The sequence below is a fragment of the Chenopodium album genome, chromosome 18 (genome assembly GCF_948465745.1).
Source record: "Chenopodium album chromosome 18, dcCheAlbu1.1, whole genome shotgun sequence".
Taxonomy (NCBI): domain Eukaryota; kingdom Viridiplantae; phylum Streptophyta; class Magnoliopsida; order Caryophyllales; family Amaranthaceae; genus Chenopodium; species Chenopodium album.
In genome coordinates, this window is record NC_137851.1 from 36,911,583 (window position 1) to 36,918,394 (window position 6,812).

Sequence of the window (6,812 nt, forward strand, 5' to 3'; positions counted from 1 at the left end):
TACACACAACAAGAAATTCTAGCCGGAAAACTTGATAAGGTAGTGCTACTCAAACTTCTTTATGTTTTTGTGGTAGCTTTTTCAAAAAAAAAGTTTTAAATGGTAGTTGTTCTCAAAACTCGTCATTTATATGGTAGTTCTTCGCAAAATTTCCTAATTATAATGCTTTGATATAATTAAGTTCAATTTATCAAATAAGGTAAATAACTTATCTTATTTGTTTTATAAAACTGTTATATAGCATATCTTGCTTTAATGTTAAGTTAACTCTTACCATTCTATCATATTAGCCTAAATTAGAGTATAGCACATTTTAACATTTACGTCACAAGTTGTTACTTCTTATTGCAGCAAGTAACGCTTACTACGTACGTTGCCCGTGGTTAATTGTTTGAAATGCAATGCAGGGAAGTTTTATAATTTGATATAACATTTAACTATTGTTAAGTTCTCAGTTTTTACTGCAAAGTTCTAAAATATTAAGATATATATAACATATAACTATCGTTAAGTTCTTAGTTGTTACAGCGTGCATATGTTCTTTAAGGTTGGCAAGTGAATTAGTTAACTTCGCATCACCAATTCAATAATTAAATTAATGAACAGTTAAATTAGTTAATTTCTCATCAACTTTTTACATATTTATTGTTTCTAATTCTATACACATGATTTATTATTACAATGGTATTATTGTGGATTTCAATAGTCTAAAACGTTGTTACAGCATTACACTATGTACTCCACTATAAACCTTATGTATACAGTTATCTTATATTATTATGTACTTTGTATCCCTTTAATGATATGTTGTTGTTATTGAATAGAACAATTTACAACTCAGCGATACTATATTCACTCCAATAGTAGAAAAAATAAATATAAATCCATACGTGACACAACATCTTAAAGCTTTCCTCATTTCAACATCATGATCGATTAGAATTCTATGAGGTTTTTTTTCACCCATACACTGCATCAAGTAAGGCATTTATTCATAGAAGCGTCTTGATCAATTAAAATTTTTTAAATCTCTTCGAATGCATCAAGCAAAGCATTTACAATTTTTTTGTCCTGTATAAACAACACAAATAGGACTATTATTTCACCCTCCTAGTTCAAAATCAATTAGGGGAAACAACTTAAAGCTGACCTCTCAGGGCCTGTTCACATCAGTTTAATTTCAGTTCAGTTCAGTCAGCTCCTAATTTCCTTCTCTTAAAGTATTCATTTAAGCTCTATTCAGTTCAGTTCAGCTCCAATCAGTTCAGTTCAGTTCCAATAAGTTCAGTTCAGTTCAGTTCAATAAATGTGAACATGCTCTTAGTCCATTATCAAGCAGGCAACACACAAAAATCGCCCTCTTTGTACTTCTTTAATTTTTTTAAAAAAGGTACGATAATTTATATAATATAATATGCAATCGACCTTATTTATTAGCAAAATAATTACAAGAGAATGAAAAAAATAGTAATAATATGTGATAGTTAATCAACTATTATTATTATTATTATTATTATTATTATTATTATTATTATTATTATTAGTATTATTATTATTATTATTATTTTGACGGGAGTGCTAGTTAATCAATTAAAAAGCACGTATTCTAATAAAATGGATTCAAAACTACATGATATACTTTCTCTGTTTTTTTTAGTTGACACCTTTCTATTATCACGCTTGCCAACGCATGTTTTTAACAATTAATATCTCTAATTATCAACATTGTAAAATTGTAAAAAGTGGATATTAATAAACGATTCAAACAAGATCCCACATGAATATGTTTTATCGTATCTATAAACTACAAACGAGAGTCAAAGCATGTTATGTGAATAATGTAAAAGTCAAATGATGTCAACTAAAAAAAAGCATGTTCTATAGGGAATGAATCAAGTGAAAACAAGTCTAAAGCGGAAAACTAAAAACAGGTGATCTTGACCATTGAAATTTCATCCAACGGATTAGATTAGATTTGGTGCATTTAAGTGTTTTGTTTCCTGAATTATGACAATCCATTATCTCTCCTTTATTTTTATAGTCTATTTTCTCTCTTCTCCATCTCACGATCTCCATCTCCCTCCTTCTCTCTCCTTCCCAACTCAAAATCAATGCTAAAAATCATCAAAATACACAGAGATTTGGTTCAATCTTCATCGATGTCGTTGTTAGCTTAAAAAAGTGAGTTTTTCGTTTATGATTTTTGTTTAATTTGCTATATTCTACGATTTTTTGGGGAAATCAAATTGATACGATTGTGATTTCGATTGAATTTTTTTTTTTTTAAAAAATCTAGAATATATAGTGTTGATTACGAAATTAGAGGTGTTAGAACTATGAGTCTTTGCAATTAATTGGAGAAATGGTGTGGATTGTTGATGAATTAATTATAAATTTTTTAGGGGGTGAAAATGAAGAAAAAATGGTGGTAAGTGTGATTGAAATTGCTTTTCCAATGGAGGTATAACAATGTAGGTGTAGAGGTTAGTTCAATTTCCTTTATTTCTCTTTCTTTTTTTTTCTTGAATCTGTCGATTTAATTCAATTGTTTCTCTATTCAATTTTTATTTTGATGTTGTTGTTTATTGTATTTCAACTGCAGGAGAATATTTGATTGAAAGCACCACTTTTCTAGAGTTTTTGGAAGTGTTTAATTAACGGTTGTTCCTTCTTTGAGAGCTCGCTCTAATTATGATTATCTCATCAAACTCCTTTTAATCGGCGACAGTGGTAATGTCTTTATATTTTGATTGAAAATACGTTTTTTTTTGTAAGATCTAATTTGATTGTCTCTCCGTTTGTAATCAAATTGATTGATTTGTGATATTTGTGGCATTTGTGTTTATTTGGATGAATCTGGTATGCAATTGCATGTGAAAAAAAATGTGTAAAAATGAGTGCCAAATTATTTTGCTATATTCTATTAGATATTTGCTGATTTTGATGATTGTGGAATGAAAATTCAAAGGCAGTTGTTGTTGAAACTGGAGAAATTGCTTTATTGCTTTTGATTTCGTGCAATAATATGAGTAGATAGTTTTATTTCTTTTGTGTGCTAGAAGCCTATTAGCTAAATTGGTCGAGCATTGTGTACTTGCATTACACATGTTGTGAGTTCGAATCCTACATAGGTTTACCGCTTACATGTAGTGTTCTTCTTGAAATGTAATCAAAATTAATATGATTACCTTATTTTTATTTATAGTGACCCTTTTTTTTATATACTCCGTAGTAATTACCTTATCTTGATATTTATAGTAACTACTGATATAGTGACCCCATTTCTATATACAGTGACTTTTTTTTTTATATAATGACCTCTGTGTAAATGTCGTAAATATTGTTATTTGTATATTTTGATATAAGTACTTGCATTACTGAAGAATTGTACATTTGCTCTAATTTGAATGCTTTTAAGCTGTCTCCATATATTTCAGACGACGTATTTTATTTTTATCTTTGTCACTGAAATATATTCAATTCTTGATTCAAAATTGAATGCAAGCAAAAAGTCACAAGTCACATCATATAAATTTGAAAGTTGTTTTGCAGTTTGATACAATAAGCTTTTGGTTAGCAATTTTCGATTATTTTACTGCCTCTGTATTTGATTTCTTTTATTAAATAGCCAGTAATTTTTTTGCTTCATTTATCAGTTTTTTGCGATTTTTTCAGTTTTTGATGATTTAGTGCAAAATGTGATTTGTCTATTATGTTTTGCAACTAATTATGTAATTTTAAAATTTCTAAATTGTACTGCATGAACATGGAAAGGCACGAGAACTTGCTGCACAACGCTGTCCAAACAACTGTGGGTTTTACTAAGCTTGTTGCTGATTATAGCCTGTATACTAAGAAGGTGTTTGTAAGCCGGTTTCTCTATGGTTGTAGCACGGATTCGACCTACTGTGGGTGGCACAAAGGTGAATGTGGATGCGCATTTGGGCAGCAAATATGTGGGCCTTGGTGTTGTTGCTTGTAATGAGAAGGCAAAGGATGCAGAATAGTTATCTTGGAGGATAGAGGATGCAGAAGCTGCGACAGCAAGGTATGGATTCCAAGTGGCTTGTAGATTGGGTGTTGCTTGACTATGGTTGGAGGTTACCATCAAAATTGATATAGTTATCTTGGTTTTGTATGTAGTGACCTTTATGTAATTGTGGTCAAAATTGATATAGTTACCCTATTTTTGTATAATAGTGACTTCTAGGAGAATATGGTCAAAATTGATATAGTTACCCTATTTTTGTACATAGTGACCTTAATGTAAATGTGATCAAAATTGATGTAACTATCTTATCTTGTAGATAGTGACATTAATGTATATAGTTACCTAATTATTATATATAGTGACCTTTGTGTAAATGTCGTCAAATTTGATAAAGTTACCTTATTTTTATATATAGTGACCTCTGTGCAAGCGTTGTCAAAATTGATATTGTTACCTTATTTTTATATATTGTGACCTCATTGCAAGCGTCGTCAAAATTGATATTATTACCTTATTTTTATGTATTTTTTAGTGACCTCTATGTAAATATCGTCAAAATTAATATAACTTGATATAATTACCTTAATTTTATATATAGTGACTAATAGGTAAATGGGGTCAAATTGATATAATTACCCTAAGTTTATATATAGTGACTCTATGTAAATGCCGTCAATTTAGATAAAGTTACCTTATTTTAGTATGTAGTGACCTTTAAAACGGTTGAATTGATTATATGTAAGGTTGGAAAGATCTTAAGGCTTTTAATTTTGTGCTAATAATGAATGGTTGAGATTTATTGTTTTCAGCATAAGCGTTGTTTTCATTATAAGCCTTGTTTACAGGGGAACCACCCCGTATGTGTATCAAATGAATATCTTATAAAATAAACAACATACATCCTCTATTTTTAATTTTTTTTTTTAAAGGAACATACATCCTCTAATCTAAAAACATTTACAAAAAAAAAAAAAAAGGAAATTATACAAGCCATTACACTTCTCTTATCTTCAAATGAAGCTCCTGAAATTGTAGCTAGGCAACCTCCAACACAAAAGCATGAGAGATTTCTTTCAGTAACACATGAAACAACCGTGATATGTCTTCTAAACTCTTTATAGCTTGAAACATTGAAACTATGATAACCATGATATGTCTTCTAAACTCTGTATAGCTTGAAACATTGAAATTATTATAATTATGAGCTGAAAGATTGAAATCATTATACTGCAAAATTGAAGACAAATTACTAAAGTGTTAATAAGGAATTTTTTTTACAACTACTGATTTTATGCCTCCAAAAAAAAAACAAAAAGGCACTCACCAAACATCATCAAACAAAGAGGTAGCTAAGTTTAGCTCATAAGCATGATCAATACAACTCATCAAAACTAAAAGTAGGGTCGGAATGAGATTAGCATGAAGAATTAGAATAACACTTTAATTTAATCACAATGGTGAAGCACTCTAAGCAATAATGAGCAATGAGATTCGCATGAACTCATGAAGAATTAGAATCTCAGACATAACACTCATCAGCAGTTAATAAACACTAGGCAATGACTATATTAATAAGTCCATCCAACCCTATAGAACAATAACTAATAAAGTAGACATAAAAGTTAATTTAAAAAAAGAGGATGAACATTATTATCAACCTTAGTAATTAAGGTCAACCTAAAATTTTCACGGCCTAGAAAGGAACCATCTTCGCTGCTAAAAACCAAATAAATAAACAATGATTTATAATGAAGCAAGGCAATTTCATTTTTTAGAGTAAGAAAATCAAGGAAAATTCAACTTATAATAGCGATTAAAGTGAAATAGCTTCCTCATTGTGATTTAATTGCTAAGATCCTTTCAATTTTAGGGGATTTAGGATTTAATTGAAGGAATTCTAAACTAATCATATGAAAAATAGAGCAAAAAAATAGCGAAATAATTAAAGAAAAAAATGCGAAATGAGATTTTTAAGAAAATAGCGAAATAATTAAAAAATTTATTGAGATTCATAACCTGTAAAGCTGGTTCAACAGAGAAGAAATCTCAAAAGTTGCTTCATTGAAGAAGAACTCAGAACTTGCTTTAATTGAGGAGATAGATTGAGGAGAGAGAGGGGAGTAATACAGTGAAAAGAGAAAAGATAAAAAAAAAAATTATTTTCAGATTTGTTTTATCAACTAATGGCCCCCTTCTCCATTTGTTTTTTATTCAGCTATGGGTCCCACACCGTTATATACTTTTACTGTATAATTCTATTTTCCCTCCATTTTCACATACCGTTGCAATTTACACAAAAAGTTGCAATTTATTTACAATATTGCCATGTTATGTATTTCCCCATACATATCTAACCTCTATTAGTACTTCCTCCCGGATGACAACCTCTTTAGTAAGTTATTGGGACACGTGTCACAATACGATTGGTAGTTTGTTTTTTTTCAACCCCCTGCTTGCGAATTCCCACCCATGCCCATCCTTGCCGTCGTCGGCAAACCACAAACCCAACCAAACCGCACCATAGCTTGTCCATGTCGGTGAATCGCATCCCAGCCCCCCACCCTTTTCGCGAGGTTGGGGTTCAACGACTTGGGGTTTGCGGGTTATTTTCGGGCATGTGGATGGGTAAGGGCAATTTTGAGGTGGTTTCGGGTAGTTTCAAGGGGATCAGGTGATCCAAGGGGTGACTGCGGGTGGGTTTTAAGGTGTGCGAAGTGGGGTTTTATGGTGGTTTCAACTTTCAAGGGGGTAGATGGGGGTTGATTTCGGGGTGTTCAGAATGGTTACAAGGTGGATTACGGTGCAATGAATGGTTGAGAGG

The 6,812-nt window shown here is 30.9% G+C and overlaps 1 long non-coding RNA gene across 1 annotated transcript; it reads left to right on the top strand.

Moving 5' to 3' along the window:
* The first annotated feature begins 2,030 nt into the window (after positions 1 to 2,030).
* On the top strand, positions 2,031 to 4,409 carry LOC145590829 (uncharacterized). Its single transcript, XR_014102174.1, has 4 exons — positions 2,031 to 2,181; positions 2,403 to 2,483; positions 2,603 to 2,730; positions 3,775 to 4,409. It is a non-coding gene; the product is annotated as an uncharacterized LOC145590829 (long non-coding RNA).
* The last annotated feature ends 2,403 nt before the right edge of the window (positions 4,410 to 6,812 follow it).